The following is a 23,175-nucleotide window of genomic DNA, read 5'->3' as shown; positions in this document are numbered from 1 at the left end:
CCTCTAATCCTGCTGCGGATTCTCGAGCTGTTTCTCAGGAGGTGGTTTCATCTGGGGTGAGGGTTGATGCTCGGGCTTCACCTGGTCCTGTGAACTCGACTGAAGTCGTTGTGGTTACGGCTGCTGAGGCTTCTCAGAAGAGAAAGAGGCCTGAGGAGCCTAGCAGTGAGAGCTTCGGGGAGGAGGGTGTTGTGCCCACTGTGATGGATCGACGTTTTGATGCTTCGGGGTTCATAAATTAGCACTTGATGCCTGGCACAGAGCCATTTTTTGATGATTGTGATGTTTCCTTTCAAGCAAAGTCGGTGTATCGCGCCCTCCTCCGGTCTGCTGTTATTGTCTGGAAGGCTGAGCCTGTGATGGCTCAGGTCAGTTTGTTGGACAAGAAGCTCCGTCATTCCCAAGCTGAGGTGGCTAAGTTGAAAGAGCAGCTCAAAGCCACCGAGGTAGCGAGAGAGAAGGCAGTGAAGTCTTCCGAGGAAGCTGGGGCAGAGATCCTCCGTCTTTTCGAAGTCGAGACTTCGCTTCTTTCTCAGCTCGGTGCAGAGCGGTAACGGACTTCCGACGCGGGTTCTCAGGCTGCCGTACTTCTTGGCGAGCTGGAGGTTTTGAAGGCCGAAGTCACTGCTCTGAAGAAGGAGAAGGTGGAGTTGTTGGCTGATGCGAAGGGTGCGATCGTGGCCACCGAGGAAACGATGAGGGCTCAGGCTTCGATGTTGGCTCCGGGTGTGGACGTGTCTGTAATGGGGGCTTTCAAGACCGTCCGTGATGGCTGAATCGTTGACCTTGAGTAGTTTTATTATATCTTGTTATTTTAGTTTGTTTAAACTTGGTTTTATTTTGGATATTTGGTTGGTCGTGGGCTGTGTATTTGATATGTTTTGAACTCTGGGTTGTGCCATCGTGGCCGCTTATAACTCGCTTTCTTTTGATGACTCGTGTGGTCATTCGGGCTTTTATATTTTATTTTGAGCCGTTATATGTTTAAGCCGTTGTGACTTAGGACCTTTGGTAGGCCGCTAGTGTTTGGGGATATCCGTTTGTTAGGCCCCGAGGGTGATCAGTTCTCGGTGTTGTGGCTGTGTCTTTATTCCGTTTTGGGAGGTAGAAGGGGAAAGGGTAAAACATAGTGGAACTTTATTTAGCCCTCGTTAAAACCCTCCGTTATGGCGGGAAAGAGTACCCGTGCTTAATACTTTAAATTATAAAAGGGGAAAACAAATGTAGTAAAGAAGGGAAATGAGTGAAATCTGATACAAAATAAAATTAGAAAGATAATGGAGGACCTAAGGTGGTCAATCTAAGTGTAGTAGCATCGTAAGTTGGCAGCGTTCCATGTCCTCGGAATTTCATCGCCGTTAAGTCGTTCGAGCTTGTATGCTCCCTTTCCGATTGTGGCTTTAATTCTGTATGGTCCTTCCCAATTGGGGGTGAGTTCCCTTCCCCTGGGGTCGGGGTTCCGATGTCATTTTGCCGTAGGACGAGGTCGTCGGGTGCGAATTCTCGTTTGATGATGCCGTGGTTGTACCTTAAGCTGATTCTTTGTTTTAGGGCTAGCTCTCTGACATGGGCTATGCTTCTTTCTTCGTCGATGAGGTCTCGTTCTGCTTCCTCGTCATTACCTCCGACCGTTTTCCTTGGGCTAGGGTCTCCTATCTCCACTAGGATGACGGCCTCCACACCGTATGTAAATCGGAAAGGGGTTTCCCCTGTGGTCGTTTGGGGGGTTGTTCGGTATGACCATAGGACCGATCCAAGTTCGTCGGCCCATAGTCTTTTGGCTTCGTTGAGCCGTTTCTTGAGTCTTTTGATGATTATTTTGTTTGCGGATTCCACCTGTCCGTTTGGTTGGGGGTGTTCTACCGAGCTGAAACGGTGGGATATGCGTAGTCTTTCTAGGAATTCTCTGAATTTTCTGTCAGCGAATTGGGTTCTGTTGTTCGAGATGACGATCTCGGGGATCCTGAATCAGGGGATGATCTGTTACCAAAGGAATTTTTGGCATTGGGTTGCTGTGATGGAGGCCAGGGGCTCGGCCTCGATCCACTTAGTGTAATAATCTATGGCGACGATGAGATATCGGAGTTGACCGGGTGCCGTAGGAAAGGGCCCGACAAGGTCGATCCCCCAGGTGCCGAATGGCCGCTCTGCCGATATGATGCTGAGCTGGTGCGGGGCGGCCTGGTGGGTATTGGCGTGCCTTTGGCATTTATTGCATTTTTTTACTAATTGCATGGAGTCCCGGATAACCGTGGGCCAGAAGTAACCGGCCCGGATGACTCTTTGGGCTAGGGTTTTACCTCCGATGTGGTGGCCGCGACAACCTTCATGGATTTCGCGGAGTATGTACTCCGTGTCCCCGGGTTCGACGCATTTGAGCAGGGGTTGCAAGAATTCGTGTTTGTATAGTTGTCCTGCGACAACTGTGTAATTGGCGGCTTCCCTTTTTGTCCGTTTTTCCTCTTTGGGGTCTTCTGGTAGTGTTCCGTCGAGGAGGTATTGTAGGATAGGGTAGGTCCATGATCCTCGGCCGGAGAGTGTCAGATAAGCGTTAGTCGTTGTCGATATGGACGGTGACTTAACGACTTCCTGAATCAGCGATTTGTTGCCGTGTCCTGGTTTGGTGCTGGCTAGCTTGGAGAGGAGATCTGCTCTGGCATTTTGTGCTATATGGTTACGTGATTGAACCCTTCTTTCAGTTCGTTTACCTTAGCGAGGTATTGTTGGAGTAAGGGGTCTCGCGTTTGGTAGTCTCCGTTGATTTGGGTACTGACTACCTGTGAATCAGTGTTTACTTCTAGGACTTTTGCTCCGACGTCCTTGGCTAGGGCTAGGCCTGCCAGGAGAGCCTCATATTCTGCTTGATTATTTGACACTGAAAACTCTATCGTATTGACTGTTCGATTATGACCCCGTTTTGACTTTCAAGTATGACTCCGGCACCTCCAGAAGTGATATTTGACGAGCCGTCGACGTATAGCTTCCATGATTCGGGGTTGGGGTTTCCCAGTGTCATCTCGGCGATAAAATCGGCCATGGCTTGTGCTTTGATTGTATTTCGGGGTTTGAACTTGATCTGGAACTGAGACAGTTCGATAGACCATGCTAGCATTCTTCCCGCTAGGTCGGGTTTTTGTAGTACCTGTTTAACCGCTTGGTCGGTCCGAACCGTCAGGGGGTAGGCCTGAAAATATTGTCGCAGGCGCCGGGAGGCCGTGAGGAGCGCAAAGGCTAACTTTTCTAGTCGCGAGTAGCGAGTTTCTGTGTCTTGTAGGACCTTGCTTATGAAGTATATGGGTTTTTGTTCTTTTTTCTCATTTTCGCGGATGAGTGCTGCTGCGAGTGCTTCTTCCGTTATGGAGAGGTATAGGTAGAGGGTCTTCCCTGTTTGTGGTTTGGCGGGAACTGGCGGTTCTGCTAGGACTCTTTTGAAGTGTTGGAAAGCCTCTTCGCATGTTGCTTCCCATTTGAAGGGGGCTCCTTTCTTCATCAGTTTGAAGAAGGGGGTTGCTTTTTGTGCTGATGCTCCGAGGAAGCGGGATAGTGCGGTGAGCCGGCCGGTGAGCTTTTGGATGTCTTTAAGGTTTTTTAGACTTGTCATCTCAAGGACGGCACGACATTTCTCTGGGTTAGCTTCGACTCCGCGTTGCGTGATTATAAAGACGAGGAACTTTCCTGCCTCCATTCCGAAAGCGCATTTTGTTGGGTTGAGTCACATTTGATGCTTTCGTAGGGTGTTCATTATGAGCGTGAGGTCGCTGATGAGTTGCACGCCGGATTGGGTCTTGGCGAGCATGTCGTCTATGTAGACTTCTAGTTTGGTTCCAGACAGGTTCTAGAATATCTTGTTGACAAGCCTTTGGTAGGTGGCTCCGGCATTCTTCAGGCCGAAGGGCATGACTATGTAGCAGTACGTCCCGTTGGGGGTGATGAAGGCTGTTTTTTCCTCATCCGGTTGGTGCATAGGTATTTGGTTATAGCCGGAGTATGCGTCCATAAAGCTGAGGTATCGATGGCCGGATGCGGCGTCTACCAATCTGTCGATGTTTGGCAGGGGAAAAGCGTCTTTTGAACAGGCTCTGTTGAGGTCCGTGTAGTCGACGCACATTCGCCATTTCCCATTGGACTTTTTTAGTAGTGCAACATTTGCCAACCATGTCGTGTAGGGTAGTTCCCTGATGAAGTTTGCTTTGAGTAGGGCGTTTACTTGTCTTTTGACCTCGGCTGCTCGGTCTGGGGATATTTTTCGTCTTCTTTGTGCCACTGGTTTGGCTTTGGGGTCTACGGCTAGCCGGTGGGACATTAGGTCTGGGTCTACTCCAGGCATGTCGGCTGGTGTGAAAGCGAACAAGTCTCGGTTCTGTTTCAAGAGTCGAGAGAGATCCTCTTTAAGGTCGTACGGGAGGTTCCTGTTGATGAAAGTGTATTCATCTTTGGTTTGCTCTACTTGTAATTTTTCCATGTCGCCTTCTAGTTCTGGCCTAGGCTGGCCCTCTTGTCGGGCATCCAGGTCGGCTAGGAATATCCCAGCCGCATCGCGAGACTTCTTCCATAAAGCTAGGCTGGTGTTGTTGCACTCTGCTGCGACTTCCCGGTCTCCGTGGATAGTACCGATGGAGCCATCTTCCATTATGAATTTCATAAGGAGGTATTTGGTAAAGATGATGGCAGAGAAGTCGTTGATTGTTTTCCTTCCGAGGATGACGTTGTAGGCGGTGGAGTCTTTTAGGACCACAAATTCGGATAGAATTATCTTCTTTTGGTTGCTTGTCCCTATGGTGAGGGGGAGGGTGATGGAACCGTCTGGTTTGAGGAAGTTGTCTCCGAGTCCTGTGACACCGTTGCGGTGTGTTTGGAGATTGTCGTTGCGGAGCCCAAGTTTGTCGAAGGCTCCTCGGAAGAGGATGTTGGAGTCTGCGCCGGTGTCCACCAGTATTCTTCGAACTAGTCCTGTTCCGATTCTTGCCGAGATGGCGAAAGGTGCGTCTTCCGCCGAGGTGCCGTTCTGGCAGTCCTCGGGTAGGAAGGTTACCGTTTGGTCGGCAGTGGTGGTTGGTGTTTGGTTTCTGACGGCAAGGACTTTGAGGTCCTTTTTTAGTGTGGTTTTTGACTTGCCTGTGACGTCTTTGCCTGTGATAACGTTTACTATTATAGTCGGGTCGTCTTCTGGGCTTTCCCTGGGAGGTTGTTTTTGCATTCTCGGGTTGCGTCCTTCTCTTTCTGGCGACCTGTCTCTTTCTAAGCGTTTTGGTTCTCTTATGATTTTGGCGAACTCTGGGAGCTTGCCGTCTCTTATTGCTTGTTCGAGGGCGTCTTTAAGGTCGAAACAGTCTTGTGTCCTATGCCCGTAACCTCGGTGGTAGTCGCAATAAAGGGTTTTGTTGCCGCCTGTTCTTTCTTTGAGTTACCGGGCTTTTGGGATAATACCTCGGTCCGCTATTTGGTGGTATATCTCGGTAATCGGGGCTGTTAGGAGTGTGTAATTAGAGAATTTACCGATTCTGGGTGGTCAGTTTGTGCTTGTTGGCTTAGGGTGGTCCCTCTGATTTTCTCTGGATGGTGGGTTATGCCTGGGCACCGAGTTGCCGTTTTGGGCATTGTTGTGTTGCCGTTTATTGGCAGCGACAACCTGGCTGACCTCCTCGTCGTTGATGTAATCTCTGGCGACGTTCTGGATATCATGCATGGTCCATACTGGTTTGGTGGTAAGGTGTTTGCGAAAATCTTCGTTCATGAGCCCGTTGGTTAAGCAGAGACTTGCGACGGAATCCGTGAGTCCGTCAACCGTTAGGCATTCATCATTGAAGCGGTCGAGGTATTTTCTCATGGATTCATCTTGTTTCTGTGTGACCTCTAGTAGGCTGATGGGGTGTTTGGCTTTAGTGATTCTGGTTGTAAATTGGGCCATGAACTTTCGTGAGATGTCATGGAAACTGGTTATGGATCCGTTAGGGAGGGCGTTAAAACACTTGATTGCCGGCCCCGCTAGGGTCACCGGAAAAGCTCTGCATCGGACTGCGTCAGCTGTGCCTTCTAGATTCATCCTGGCTTCGAAAGCCGTTAGATGTTCCTAGGGATCTTTGGTTCCATCATACTTCATGTCCGTGGGTTTATCGAAACCTTTGGGGAGTTTTGCTTTTAGGATCCTTTCCGTGAAGGGAGTAGCTCCCATTATCGTGTGGTCGTTTCTCGTGCGCTTGGTATCTCGGTGTCGTCGATCGTCATCTGTGTGGATGGGATCGCGGGAGATGCTGCGGTCATACCTTTTGCTGTGTCGCCATTCTGGTGATCTGTCAAGTCTTCGGTCACGCGAGGTGCTTTTATCATGCCTCTTGGCGTGTCGCCGTTCTGGTGATCTGCCGTGTCGGGACCTGGATCTGGAGGTCGCGTGACTTCCGTTTCCGGTGTTGTGCTTTTCCTTGGTGGCAACCCTGCCTTCGAGTTCCTGTACTCGGTGGCAGAGTTCCTGGATTATTTGGGCTGACCTATCTTCTGGCTTCTCGGGATGCCGCGTTTTTGTGACGGCGGTGTCGTCTCCTTTGTTATGGATGGCGCTTGCTATCCTTCCGTGGTTGATGTCTTCTTGCTGTTCAGGGTAGGGTTTCGCGTTCTGGAGTCGTCTTGGTGGCTGCTGGAATGCTCTTCAAATCCGTCCGCCATTTCGACTCAACCGGCGTTGGTTCCCCACAGACGGCGCCAATGTACAAGATGTCTTTGGTACGGGTTGAGAGATGGATCGGGAGCCTGCGGGTCAAGGCGGATGCCGGACTATTTGACTGGAGCAATGGGGGAGGTACCTGCAAAGACACTCCGACGCTCAAGTCAGAATGGATCTAAGAGGTGTAAGGTGTTAGGAGTGAATGAATACTTGGAGGGACCTGTGTCCTCTATTTATTGGTGATGGTAGCTATCTTATCTTATCTTGTTTGGCTAAGATAAGGGAGACGTTTGAATTCGAAAATTGGTTAGGAGCTCTAGAGGGCCGGCTTCGGGCCTTCTGGAAGGGCGAAGCGGGTCGGACCTGGGTAACCGGGTTAGGGTTTAATCCCGGGTCATAGATCCGTGGGCCGGATCTGTAACACTTATAAAATAAACAGGTATAATTACGTGCGTAAAATGTGTTCTACTACATGTCTAGCTAGCTAGCAATAATTTAATATTCTAAATTTGTTTGTTCGAATTTTTATGAGAGTAATAAAAATTATTCAATTACATTTTTTTTATCCTAATCAATTATAGTAAAGCATCTTTTTCTACATCTAAACGGATAAAATTTTACTCTAATTTAATAAATAAAGCAAAACAATTATTTGTTAATATATGACTCAGATCTATTAATTAATTAATTTTTGTATTTAAAAAATTTAAAATATTATCGGTCCATAAAGCACAAGTGATAGATTGGTCATCATTAAAATTGTCGTACGGAAAGAACATGGTGGTAGTTCAATAAAAGAGAGCACTGCAGAAGAAAGTGAAAAAAATGAAAACTTTATAAAAATGAGCATGGATGGAGCACCTTACCTCCAAAAAGTCGACTTGAATATGTTCAATAGTTACCAACACCTCTCTCCTTTGGCAACTTGTTCTGTTCATTCACCATTGGTAACAAATCGCACTTTATTTTCTTTTTTTGCATGCAGTGAAATACGATTGTTAATTGGTGATATTTTGTGGTGTTGATATTATGATGGGTAAGGAAATTGTGTATCCCAAGGGAATGAAGGACTTCATGAAAGAGTAAGTTGATGGATTTTTATTGAACGGCTTTGATTATGTCCCAACCAATGAAGACAAGGATGGTGACTGGATGCTTGTCGGTGATGTTCCATGGAAGTAAGTTTTTAATTAAATTCAAACAAGAATAACCATTAGTACTAATTTAACTGTGTTATAAAACAACAGCAATAACAATAACTCTATGCATATATATATACATGCTTGTTTCGGTAGGATTCGGAGTCTTTTATCAAAGCAGCAGCTTTAGTAGAAAGTGATAGCTAGGTTTATTTCTAATTAACATGAAATAATGTTTTCATTATATATATAGAAAAAAGTGATGTGCATATCACATTGCTTGTCATATAACATAGTTTTAATTTCCTTTATCTCAATTAACCTTAGCTTACCACCAGAATATTTGTGAAATCATGCAAGCGTTTGCACATCATAAAAGAAGAAGAGGCTATTGGTCATGGTTAGTATATATCTTAATCTTTATATTATTATTTACATATGATATACTAATTAATTAATTAATATACAATGATTTAATTTCTTTCAAGTATAATTAGATATAATCTAATTACAGTGTATGCTATATATATTATAGCACATTTTTTAATAACAATAATAAAACTTGTTTGATGTTCTTTCTTCATTAGCACCTTATCAAGAGCCATGGAAAAATGCAAGAGAAGTTAGACTATATATAGTAGCTAGTTAGTGTGTGTTTGGATTATAGTTTGTAAACGGGAGTTTGTATAAAATTAATTTTGCAAACTTGATTTTGATAAAAAGTAAGTTTGTGTTAAAGTGATTTATGTTTGGTAATTTTTGTATCAAAATTGATTATAGTAAAATAAATGTTGTTTGGCTTGTACCATTTAAAATCACTTTTAGATAAAAAATTACTAAAATAGACGTCAACTTAAATAATTTTTTTATATTATCCTATAATTTTAATTTAGATATTTAAATAAATCTTATTAGTTAATTTTATAATAAAATTAATATTTACTTACTAAAATAAAAATAACATATAAAAATAGATAAAATATATTTTTAAATAAAAATAAAACAATATAAATTTTATAAATATATAAATGAATATTTAATCAAATGTGTTACATTTTTTTAAGTATTAACTAAGAATGTTATTTTAGTATTTTTTTTACATCGTACTCTTATTCTAGTACTCTCAATAATCTTATTCTTAATATTAATTTGGAATCCAACGTTTATGATTTTATTATTATCTATAATTAATTTTTTATTTAATTTTTTTTAATAGAATCATAATCTATATTATAAAAAATTACACTAAAATATAGTATATGAGAATTACAATTATAAAAGAGAGTACTAAAAATAATAAAAAAATTAAATATTTACTTTATAGTAATTGAAACAAATCTAAAAATTCTTGATGATCTTTTTATATAGTATATTTTTAGTATTTTTAGTACTCTTTTTTTAGTATGCTATAATTTATTATTATTATTATTATTATTATTATTATTATTATTATTATTATTATTTACAGTTAATTTTTTGTTTAATTTACTTTACCTAATAGAATCAATAAATCATATTATAAAAAGATAATAACAAACATAATACACAAAAATCACAATTATAAAAGTGTATAATATCAAATAAACAGTTGAAAAAAATAAAAAAATAATAAATAATAAAAAAATAGAGCTCATATAAATAGAAATAACAAGAATTTTATAAATAATATAATAACATACATAAAGGATAAAGTTGGTAAAAGATAAATAAATGGTTAGTATCATGGCTAAAAAGCTCGTTACGAAAACGCAAAAGTTGAAGCTTTCAAGAAGTCTAAACGTACTTCTTTCCTTTCAACGAGTTCCCAAACACACCCTTAGTAGTTACCAACCACCGTTGACCTCCTCCATTCTTTATTAGGAATGAAATGGTAGACTGATAAATTATTATATATATGTTACTATTTCTAGTTAATTATGTATTTATGTATCATTGTAGTTTGTAATATAATATAAATATTTTAAACAAATTAAAACAGTAAAATGTTTAAGTATCAATAATTTAATATTCTAAATTTGTTTGTTCGTTTGTATGATTGTAACAAAAAAATTTAGTTACACTTTTTTTTATTCTAATCTATTATAGTAAAATATCTTTTTTTTTTGGAGAACATGCTAGCGAAATAAAGTCATACCAGAAGAATATGCCAGTTAGTGGCGAAATTTGAAAAAAATTTTGGAGAGGCTAAAAATTTTAACAAAAACATAATATCTCCTTCCAAATCCCATCTTTTAAGAGTAAATAGCTACCTTCTACAATAACAACTTTGTGCCTAGATAAATAAAAAAAATAAAAGAATCATTTTATGCAATAAATTTTATTTTAGCTTAACTAAAATAAGTAAACAGTTTAATAAATAGCAACAACTTAAAAATAGGTTACCATGATTTTTTTTTGCAAGATTTTAAAAAATAAAAACCTAGAACATTCTAATTTTATGTTACCTCTAAAAACAGGTTATTTTTTTAAAAAGCCTTATATTTTCTCCTTTTTGAAGAACATATTAGCATTTGCCCTCTCATAATTGATTACACAAAAAACAAAAAACAGAAGCTTATTCTATCACGATTTAAAAGGATATACTTTAGTATCATTTGATGAGTTGTGAACTTGTGATTTTCAATCAACTTGGCTTATTTATTTTATTTTATCTAATACAAAATTAATATTGTTTATCTTGATGTCTTCTCGTTTTATGAGAGATTCTGTGGCATCTAAGTTTTGCTGTTTTCCGATAAAACAATTAAGTACATAAGATCTGAGCTAAACCACACACTCACAGTCTCACATGCCCTTGTCTTGAAAAACTGAACCCAATTTCAGAGTTGAAACTATTATTTCCATAGATATTTACGGACAATCTTTGCTAAGGACCTAAGGTTAGTTAGCTTGAAATTAGCTATATATAATTACTGTTGCTTTCTTTATAGAATATTATAGTTGTAAAAAACGTTGCAATTTAATTTGAGAACAACAAAAGTAAACGCTCGTTTGTCAACTACTTCATCTATTTTTGTATTTTTGAGGGATATGATATAAACATATTAATAAGGTACAAACAAAATAAGGAGGCCACTCAGATAAATACGCCTAAAACGTCTTTTTTTAAAGATGTCTTTATGTTGTGTTTTAATTGGTTTTGGTATAATTTATTCGGTGTTCCTCATCACATATTATTAAATTCCTCAAAAGATTTTCTTTCCAAAAACAATAAAAAATATTTAATTTGGACTAAAACAAAAAAGGAATAGATTAACTATTAGATTTTTTTTTAAAAGATTATTTACATAAAAAAATATATCACATTCATCAAAATATATATATATATAAAACAAGCTCAAGCGTTTAAAAATTTTTATAAATAAAAAAAATAATTAATTTATATTCGTACAATATATAAAATAATTACTATATTATTATTATATTATAGATTAAGATTCACTAATTTAATTTTTTTTATTTTTAATATAAGTATTAGAAATAAATAAAATTTTTATAATTAAATGTAGTGTAACAAAATATATATAATATTAATTAGTTCTTAAAAATTTTAAAAAAATAGTTTCTCATTTTAGTAAAATAACTATTTATTAAAGTAGACAAATTAATTATTTTTTTTCTCATATACGGTTTTTTTAAGGCATAAAAGCAATTAATTAGGACATTGGTTAAGAACTTAAGATAATTAAAGTCGCTATTTCATTAAATTTTTAATTTAAAGAAAAATCCTAGTTAATTTTGGTATAGAAATTTCGAATTTAAAAACATTGATAAAAATTATGTTGAATTTTGATTTATTTGATTTTCATTTAAATTAATCACTACATAAGTTAAAGTTCTGTTTTGAAGTTATATTCGAGCTTTAATCTGATTTTTAAAGTTTCAATTTACTTAGTTTGATTTTTTAACTTAGGTATCCGTGACTCATATTAGGGTTTTAAGTGTTTAGTTGAAAATAAAAAATAAGGTAAAAAAATTTCAATTGTCACATCAAATAGTCGCTAGAATGTATAATGTAGCAGTCGTTAGTCCATTTCAGCATGTCGTTAACGATTTTGTGAGACAGTGACAAAAATAAGAATAGGAACCAATGTGAGTCATAACTATTAAGTTGGGAGACATAATTGTTAGAACTGATTAGGAACCAATTGGGAGACATAATTTGTTGTTACTTGATTAGGAACCAATTGTGAGTCATAACTATTAAATTGAGTAAATCGAAATTTTTGAAATTAGATTGAAATATAATTGTTAGAACTGAACCAGTGATCGAACCGATCAAGTTACTGGTTCACTGGTTTATTAGTTCAACTGATAAATCACTGGTTGAACCGATAAAACTAGTCTCACGTAAATATAAAATATAAAATAGTTAAAAACTTAAAATTAAAATTTGAAATGCATATCTTCACTAACATTTTATGAAGAATCAAGTCTCAACTTCTAAAAATAACTAATATAAAAAAAATCATAAAATTTTAATACTACAATAGTATCTTATTTTGACACAATAAAAAAATAATTAATTCACAAAGCCTATCATCTAACTATAATATCAGTAGATTTTAACACTAACATCAAAACAAATAACCTTAATCACAATACTAGCAATAAAATAGATCAAGTAAATTAATAAATTTTTAGTGAAATTTATATTTATATTAATAATGGTATATAATTAAAATATAATTAATTTTAAAAATAGAAAAAACAAAAATTAAATTAAATTAGATATTTATGTATACTATATAATTAGTATTTGTCAAATATAGTACTTAGGAGTGTAATGGCTAAGTGGCAAGTAGAGGTTACTTTTGCTCCAAGGTTCTTGGTTCGAGACCTTGTGGAGACATTTTAAAAATTTTTTCAAGCAGACCAGTTTGCACCGATTCTTACCAATTCACACCGATTTTATTCCTTAAACGGTCCAAAGAGTAAATTGAACTGGACTATAATCCAGTTCTAGTCCGGTTCACTAGTTTTTTGGTCGAACCAACCGATCCAGTTCGATTTTTACAACTATTGGTCGAACCAACCGATCCAGTTCGGTTTTTACAACTATGGATATAATAATGGTAATTAAGTTGACCATTCAGTTGTTTTAATGGTAATTAAAATCTAATAATAGTTTATAATAAAAGAAACATTCTTTTGCAACAATGAACCTATAGTAATAGTTAGGGGTGTTCATAGATTAGATCATATCCATATAAATCCACAGTATTTATCCGTATCTGATCTGTAATTTGAGAATATGATCTGATCTGTAAGATGATCGGATTGGATCGAATCGGATCCACACTCTAATCAGATAGAAGTAAATATGTTTAAAAAAGTAAACAAAAAAAATTATTGACTTTTTTTTATAAAAATAAAATTTTTTTATATTTTTTATTTTATGGATATATTTGATATCTAATCCAAACATAAAAAGTGCGAATATCGAATTTGATCTAATGAGTTTAGTGCGGATTGGATCGAAATTTCAGCCATATCCCATCTGTAAACACCCCTAGCAATAATAACTAAAAAATTATAATGATTATATTTTTAACTAAGAGGAAGTGAAAAAAAAAAGTACTAAATACAAGAACATTTAATCAAATATTAAAAAAAATTTTACTTTAAAACATACAGTTGGACTTTTTTTGCTCATATATAATAATAATAATAATAATAATAATAATAATAATAATATGATAATTGCTTTGTATATCACACAAATATAAACATTTTTTTTTCTATGATCTTAAGAAAGGTTTTGTAAGTCTCTAACTTTGTTGTCGATTTTTGTAGTGTTAGCTCTCATATTATCAATTTGATTCATATATAATTCGGATGATAAATTATTTGGTGACGTGCTTTCTTTTTTACTGTGATATACTTGTTTTATTATTATTATTATTATTATTATTATTATTATTATTATTATTATTATTATTATTATTATGTACATTAAAAAATAACAGGCCAAATTATTGCCATAACATAATAGAAGTATGGAAGTTTATCATTCTTCTCTAACGGAGGAAACAGAATTCTTTTCAATAATTTATTTAACGTTTAGTAGAATAAAAATAAATTTTATTAGAATAAATTTTAGTATGAGTTTAATATTTTTATTCATCATAAAATATTTATAGAATTACTCGTAGATAAATTTTGAAAAAAAGAAAAAAAACATGATTTTTAATTTTATTTTTAAATAAACTTTATTTTTAATTTTAAAATAAATTTTATTTTTATTTTTTAATAATATTAATTTTTTACCGTATATAATTATTCAATTATTTTTTAATCATATATAAATAAATTACTCTTAATAAGACTTTTTTGTGTTATTCAATTATCTTTTTTTAAAAAATAATTAATTATTAAAATAATTAAAATTTTCACAACAAAAATAATAAAAAATTATGAATGAAAAAAATTAACCATCTTGATACTTTTTTGTATTTTTATTCATATTTTAATTATAAACATAAATATAATTTAATTATATTATTTATGAAATGTGACTATAGATGTAGATAAAATTTAGTTATATTACTTATATATAGTTTCATTGTATTGTATTGCTTATAAAGTTAGATTATAATTATGACAATAGAATTGTTTTTGTATTTTTATATGTGTGACTAATTGGTGGTGTTAAAACATTACTCTTAATTATAAATAAGGTTTATAATTTAAAAAATCAAAGACTCAATTAAAAAGATACGAAAAAATGATGTTAAAATATTCTAACTCTTTAAAATAAAAATATTCGAAATTTAATTAAAAATTATTTAAAATTTAAACTCAATAAAAATTTATATTCAATGTATTTTGTATTAAATATATTTAATAACCTATTATATCATATTATATCATATTGGTTGAAATTAGTTTTTATAATGTTAATTTTTTAATAACACTTTATTAGAAAAAACCAGCTTTTCAGAATTTTTTAAAAACTAATTAATATTATATATATTTTATTACAATATATCTTGTTATAAAAAAATTATTTATTTTTAATGCTTATATTAAAAATAAAAACAAAATTTAAATTAGTAAATTTTAATCTATAATATAATAATAATATAGTAATTATTTTATATATTATACGAATAAAAATTAATTATTTTTTTATTTATAAAATTTTTTAAGAGCTTATATATATATATATATATATATATATATATATTTTTTGATGAATGTGATATATTTTTTTATGTAAATAATCTTTTAAAAAAAAATCTAATAGTTAATCTATTACCTTTTTTGTTTTAGTTCAAATTAAATGTTTTTTATTATTTTTGGAAAGAAAATCTTTTGAGGAATTTAATAATATGTGATGAGGAACACCGAATAAATTATACCAAAACCAATTAAAACACAACATAAAGACATCTTTAAAAAAAGACGTTTTAGGCGTATTTATCTGAGTAGCCTCCACAAAATAATGGTGAACAAATAAAGAATACAGCAAAGTGTATTATAACTCATGTTTGGATTAGTATATTAGAAATTTTTAATTTAAAAAAAGGTTATTAATTAGAATGAATATTGTTTGGTTAAGTTAATAATAATAAATTCAAAATTCCCTTTGAATGTATAATTACTAAAATTGACCATTTTAATACAGTATTATACCTTTAGTGTATTTTTATTTCTAAAATATGTGAATAAATTATACTAGTATTGTTATAAACAAACTGTATAAACTTTTACGTGTGTTACATAAATATTATAAGCTAGCAAAAAAAAAAATTAAAAAAATTCTTTGTAGAATTTCTTAAGCCTTTCTTAAACTCATAAATTGCACTGTTTCATTTAAGAAAACTTATTTTCTTTGATTTTAGTGATCACATATGGAAACTAAAATTGAGAAGTTCTCTTTTAGTTAAATAATTTGACAAATTTTATTAAATTATCATCGGACAATTTTTAACTATCAGCTTTCAGCTATCAACTTTACATTAAATTAACTGTTCTTAAATTTTTACTTTATAGAATAAGCAAGTATAATTACGTGTGTAAAATGTGTTTTATACTTATTAGGGGTGGCAAAGCGGGCCGTCCCGCCCCGCTTTATGGCAGATTGGCGGCCTAACCCGTTTCTTTTTTTTTTTAAATAAAATTCATTAAAATAAACCAAAAAATAATAATTAAAAAATCAAATACAAATAAAAAATAGTCAAATTATAATATAATTTTTTTACTATTTTTAAAAAATTTTTAACTTCAATAAAATTGTTTAAAATAATATTTGTCAATAGAATCATCTTTATTTTAAAAAATAAGTCACATAATTTGAGCATATATATGAAATTGTAAAATAAAATAAATAAAGTTAATAACTAAAAAAAGAATAAAAACAAAAAATGAAAAAAAAGTGTTTAAAAATTCTATAATTATTAATTTTATAATAGTAATCACTCTTTTATTTAATAAAAAAAGAAAAATAAAAATCTTCGGCCCGGCGGACCGGCCCGCCCCGCCCTGTCAAAACTCGCCATTTTGGCGGTGCGGATTTGGCGGGCTCCAAATCCTAGCCCGACCCACCTTTTTTAGCGGATTTAGCGAATCGGCCCGACGAACTCGACCCGTTTTGTCATCCCTAACTTCTACTACATGCCTAACTAACTAGTAATAATTCAATACTCTAAATTTGTTTGTTTGAATTTTTATGAGAATAATAAAAAATATTCAATTACATTTTTTGTTTGTCCTAATCAATTATAATAAAGCATTTTTTTTAAACCGGTAAAATTATATCCAATAAAAATATAATAAATAAAACAAAATAATTATTTACTAATATATGACTCTGATCTATTAATTAATTAGTTCTTGTAATTAAGAAACTTAAAATATTAAGTCGTAGTGGAAGAACATGATAGCAGTTCAACAAAAAAGCAATGCAAAAAAAAGTGAAAAGGATAGAAGTTTCATGAAAGTAAACATGGATAGAGCACCTTACTTCCGAAAAAGTCTACTTGAACATGTTCAACAGTTAACAACACCTCTCGCACTCCTTAGGCAACATGTTCTATTACTTCACCATTGGTAACAATTCACACTTTTTTTTCTTTTTTTGCATGCAGTGAAATACGATTGTTAATTGGTGATATTTTGTGGTGTTGATAATTGTGGATCCCAAGGAATGAAAGACTTCATGAATGAGAGTAAGCTGATGGAATTATTGAACGGCTCTGATTATGTCCCAACCTATGAAGACAAGGATGGTGACTGGATGCTTGTCGGTGATGTTCCATCGGAGTAAGTTTTCAATTAAATTCAAACAAGAATAACCATTAGTACTAATTTAACTGTGTTATAAAACAACAACTCTATGATATATATATATATATATATATATATATATATATATATATATATATATATATATGCTTGTTTGAGTTGTTTCGGTAGGATCGGAGTCTTTATCAAAGCAGCACCTTTAGTAGAAAGTGATAGGTTTTCTTCATAGTTAACATGAAATAATGTTTTCATTATATATATATAGAAAAAAGTGATGTGCATAAAACATAGTTTTAATTTTCTTTATCTCAATTAACCTTACCACCAGGATGTTTGTGAAATCATGCAAGCGTAAGAGGCTATTGATCTTGGTTAGTATATATCTTAATCTTTATATTACTATTTACATGTGATTGATATACTAATTAATTAATTAATATGTAATGATTTAATTTTTTTTAAGTATAATTAGATATGGCTTGGTTTGATAAAGTTTTTTGAAAAGGTGTTTGTACTTTTTAAAAGTTCAAACTCCTCATTTCGTGTTTGGTAAATAAAAAAGATCACGTGCTTGTGTTTGGAGCTTTTAAAAAATAGGGATACTTTTGAAATCACCTAAGATAGAACTTTCCAAAGTTGACTTGTACTTTTTCAATATTTAAAAGTCTAATATAACCTCATATGTTAACTAATTTTTAAATTTATTGCTTGCATTTATGTCTATTATAGTATTTTTAAATTTTAAAAGCTATTTTACCAAATGTAATTCTTGTTGCTTGTGTTTATTAAAAGTTATTTTTAATTTGATTTACCAAACATAAATACTACAACTTTTAAAAAGTCATCTTTTAAAAATTAGCCTTTATAAGCTACTTTTGAAAATAACTTTTGTAAAAATGAAATAGCAGAAATTGTAGTATTTATATTTGGTAAATCAAATAAAAAATAGCTTTTAATAAAAACAAGTAACATCAATTGTGTTTGGTAAAATAGCTTTTAAAATTTAAAAATACTATAATAGACATAAATACAAGCATTAAATTTGAAAATTAGTTAACATATGAGGTTATATCATACTTTTAAATATTGAAAAGCACAAGCTAACTTTGGAAAACTCTATCTTAAATGCTTTTAAAAGTATCCCGATATGAACTTTTAAAAAGTACAAGCACCTCTTCGAAAAGTTTTACCAAACCAAGCCTATATATAGTAGCTACCAACCACCAGTTCATGATGACCAGTTCCATTCTTTATTATGAATGAAATAGCAGGTTATTGATTTATTATATACATGTTACTATTTTTAGTTATTAATCAGTATTTGTGTATCATTGTGGTTTGTAATATACTATAAATATTTCAAACAAGTAAGATACCTAAGTATCAATTATATGAACAGAAAAATAATTCTAAAAGGCACTATACAAGTCGGAATCGAATTATGAAAATAGAATTAATTATTAGAAAAGGACTATGAAAGGCACATTATTAGATAGGGTAATGTTAGGGAGACAAAAAAAAAACAGCCACAATTTGTCTTATTTAGCATTTATTAATTGTCGCAACAATTAATGAATGCTAAATAAGATAAGTTATGGCTGTTTTTGACTAATTTTCATTGGTTACCAAACATTTTCGATTAGGTAACTATGTGTCTCTCTAACTTTATTTAATTTTTAATTTTGTCAACCACTTTAATAATATACTTTATAGTTGTGAATGAATGATACGTACGACGTATCATAACTTTATACACAATGAATGCGTTTGTTTATGTTTATTTTTTTAGAATTACATGTATTTTTAGTGCAAAAAGTACTAAGATTTTGAATCTTTTCTATGTATCCTTTCAATTAAGAGCCATCCAAATTATTGAAGATACATTCAAAGTCAGCATATTTAATATCAATATTTAAATTAGCATCACAATTTAATCTAACCGAATTTATAGCAAAACTCAAAAAAAAAAAAAAAAAAACAAAGAGAAGGTGAAAATAATCAAATTGGAATATCGAATTAATTTGTAAGGAGATATTTATTCCTAAACTATTATTTCTTAACTTGGTGAACTCAAATTTAAGATAATTAATCAAAAAATTAAAAATAAATAATAAATATATGTCATAATATTCATAGTTTTTATAAACCTAAACAGATATAGACATTAACAAAAAAATGATTAAGAATCTCAATTCATTTTTTAATTTTTTTTATTTTAAATAAAAAATTAAATCTTTTATCTTTTTATTAAAAACTAACCTATATATTTAAATTCTAAATATTAGAATATGAATTACGCCTCTTAATAAGTAATTGTAACAGCCCAGACCACCCGCTAGCATGATATTGTCCGCTTTGGCACACAAGGTCTCACGATTTTGCCTTTGACGATAGGGATGATAGCCGAAGCCCCCCACACTCACTCGTCAAAACGCGTCATGCTATGGAGAGGTATCCACACCCTTATAAGGCATGCTTCGTTCCCCTCCCCAACCGATGTGGGACCTTACAATCCACCCCCTAAGAGAGTCCAGCGCCCTCGCTGGTACATCGATCCGGGTTCTGGCTCTAATACCATAATGTAACACCCTAACTTTTAGCACGTCATGATCGTAGCAAAAGTAGGAGTTACTAACTTATTTTCTTTTATTATCTACTTAATATTGAGCCTTTATGTCGATATCGGGTTTCAGTTTTTGAGAAAATTCCAAAAGAAAATCTTTTTTGTTAATAATCAGAATCATTCATCAAAGAATACCAAATAATAATAATCACATAATTAGTAATAGTAATAAATATTACACAAAAGCGACTCAACACATAAACTTAACTCAAATAAGACTAATAATCGTCCACAGCTTCGAACTGAGTCTTCGAACCTGTGTCACTGAAAGGGTGGAAGATTTTGGGGTGAGAACAAACCACGCGTTCTCAGTAGGGAATGGGAATGCCGTAAGAGTAATGAAATAAATTGCAAATAATTAACTTTACTCAATAAAACTATATTTTTATCAAACCTTTTGAAAATACTTTTTACTATTACTTTATATAATTAATTACCTTCTTTAAATTCCGAACTCAAGACAAATCTCAATCACAACCTCAGTTCTTAGTCACCTCAATACACAAACTAATAGCACAAGAAACAGATCAACACACAAACAAATAGCAATAAGACAAATAGCACAATCACAGAGAGACAAGATAAGCAAACACAATCAAATGCAAATGTGCAAAAATGATGATGCATGTCTAGTCCTATCGCAGGTAATGAGCTCATTTGTCGGTTTCGACCCGCACCCGACGCAATCCGACTCGCAAGTCAGATAAGGCATTCCAGCGGCATAACCTCTGCAAGTTTCTACTTCTTGCAGGCGCTGATTCTCCAGCTGAAGTATGCCGAACATGACCTCTGCAAGTACTTGCAGGCGCTGATTCTCCAGCTGAAGCATGTACCACTTTCTCCTAGAAGCCATTTCATACACACGGGCGTCCCCGCACAATTATTCACATATAAAGCCCACAGCTTAACATTATCCCATTGGCACCAAAACCATTTACTTTCCGTCACCCTCTCGTGACCTTTTAAACATTTCATAATCACACGTGCCATGTTCTTTTCTCATTCTTTCTTTTTCTTAACAAACCAAATTCATATCATAACTTAAAACAAAATCTCTTCTCAAAAGAGTGAATTTAAAAGATTATAATTTTCTTAATAAATCGGATTGAACATAACTCTTTCCGTAATAATTCAAAAATCAAACAATATTCATAAATCAGATTGGCAATTTTCAATACAAAATACGTTTCTCAATATGAGTAAATATGTAAATAAAATGTTTTTCACTATAAAATCATGTTTCAAAATAAATTTATAAATCAGATTTTCGAAATAATACCACGTTTTCGGTTACTTTTACATAAAATTGCGCATAATCCCTCTTAAAAATTGGACTTCACCACCCATACGGGCTCCCTCAAATTCATCACTTTTCAAACCAGACTCAAATCCAACTCCATTCAACAATTATCAATACGATAATTTCTTCAATAATTAACTCATCATATTACAATTTAACAAGTAACACTAATTTAATCACCTTTTACAGCCACAACTCAACCAATTCATCATAATCACATAAAATCAGAATTTCAAAAACTCCATCAAAATCAGAAAACCAATATCAATCACAAAATCAATATCAATCATAGCTTCAATTCAAACTCATCATTCAGTCATTCCAAACAATCATAAATTATTTGCAAATATCCACTAGACTTCCGTGACATTCATAATTTAAAACAGTTAATTTCAAAATAAAATTTCCCACCTTCGTATGAAATCAAAATCATCGAAAGCTCCGGAGAAACTTTCTGACTGGGTTGCTGAAGGAGAAAGCGTCAGAAATCGTCTGTGCTTCCTAGAACTCCAGTTAGCCGAACTCAAAAGAAAGAAAAGTTACGTCACCGTCAACTTCTACTGGACAAAAGTAACGCCATCATGTAGAAGAGGAGGATACAAACACTTTTACCGAATTAAATTTTTTATTAGAGTTATGAATCACAAGAAATCAAGACCGAAAGATCAAAGGAGCTTCGGTTCTCTTTCTTTTTCTCTCGGTCAGTTTTCTTTCTCTTCTTTGCCGTAACAAGTATGAATGAATGAAAAAGATGAGTGTTATGATTAATGGAAGTTTGTGGTATAAATTTTATTAGGTGGCATGCTCAATTAATGAAAGCAAGTATGTGTCATGTACGTATATATGCACTAAGCCACGTTTCCTAATCTTCTTTTCCTTTGGTTATATATATATATATATATATATATATATATATATATATATATATATGCATAGTAAACAATATACACACACATGCATAGTAAGCCACGTTCTATCTCTTTCTTCGTTCTCTCAATGGCTTCGGCCAATCTTTTCTTTTTTTTTTTAACTTTAATAATAATAATAATAATAATAATAACTAAATTAAATTTTATTTTATTAAATTAATTTTCAAAAACTTGGATCTTACAGTAATAACTATTACTCCCGAGTCCTAACTAAATAATGAAGGAAAGAAATATTGTGGGCCTAGTGAGTTAAGTGACATACGTCGTAATGGAACTAGAGTCTTTTAAATGTTAAAAGAAGATAGGGAACGAGATCAGAGGCCCAAAATTTAATTTCTTTGTAGGCAAAAACATTGCTCCTAATTACTTGCTTGCTTGCTTCTCTCCATGTCCAATTCTATTATACATACAAATATGTAATTCCTCACTATTATGTTCTATCAATACGCCTTTTTTCAGATGTCTTAATTTTAACATTAGAGCAACTACAATTGTACAAATTAACCAAAGAATAATAATAGAATGTGTAATAAAAATACTATATCTTTATAAAAAATAATCATCAAATTAGTTATTATTTATTTATATATAATACATAAATTATTTAGTTAATTTTTAATTTATATTTTATATTTTAAAATATATTTTATACCAATAATTAACTTAATAATTAAATTTTATATATACCTAACATAATTATAATAATATATAAAAAGATAGTATGATTTATCATCTTATAATTAAGTTGATAAGAACGAAAGAAAAGTGTTTATTAGTAACACTTAATTGGCACTATATTTTTTTTTATGGTTCTTATATTTATTTTCGTAAATGGTAATTGTGGCGGAAAAATGCTTTTGTCAAAGAGGTGCTGAGTTTGATCACATCATGAAAAAGCTAAGCCTTGATGCCTTTCTGCTTCATATGTCCCTATTACTACTACGCAATCTATCAGATGTTTAATCATCCTGCTTAAGATCAAGTTATCTGAAAATAAAATTTAATGATCAATTATAAGCTAGATGTTCACATTAAATAAGTCAATTATTTTAACTTTGCCGTGCTTGCGATGAAAAATAAATATATCTATGTATAACCAACCATGTTACGCGTATTTAAAAATCAACTACTAATATAAAATATACATTAAAATATTAAATATATATTAAAAATAAATTAAATAATACACATATATTTATATGCAATGCAAATACATAGTAATTAATTTAGTGATTTTTTTTAATGTGCAAATTGTCTTTTATATCTAAGTCATGGAT

General features: G+C 32.6%; 1 long non-coding RNA gene and 1 pseudogene across 1 annotated transcript; one reads left to right on the top strand and one right to left on the bottom strand.

Annotated features, from left to right (window-relative positions):
• LOC112780062 (auxin-induced protein AUX28-like) overlaps positions 1 to 17,459 on the top strand; it is a 46,761-nt pseudogene extending 29,302 nt beyond the window's left edge.
• A 2,280-nt stretch (positions 17,460 to 19,739) lies between these two features.
• On the bottom strand, positions 19,740 to 21,816 carry LOC140182039 (uncharacterized). The gene is made up of 2 exons (XR_011877864.1): positions 21,381 to 21,816; positions 19,740 to 19,933 (listed from the first exon to the last, which is right to left on the bottom strand). It is a non-coding gene; the product is annotated as an uncharacterized lncRNA (long non-coding RNA).
• Positions 21,817 to 23,175: the final 1,359 nt, after the last annotated feature.

This window comes from Arachis hypogaea, chromosome 19 (assembly GCF_003086295.3).
Source record: "Arachis hypogaea cultivar Tifrunner chromosome 19, arahy.Tifrunner.gnm2.J5K5, whole genome shotgun sequence".
Lineage (NCBI taxonomy): Eukaryota > Viridiplantae > Streptophyta > Magnoliopsida > Fabales > Fabaceae > Arachis > Arachis hypogaea.
The sequence above is the reverse complement of the archived record's forward strand: the minus strand, read 5'-3'. Positions and strand labels throughout refer to the sequence as shown.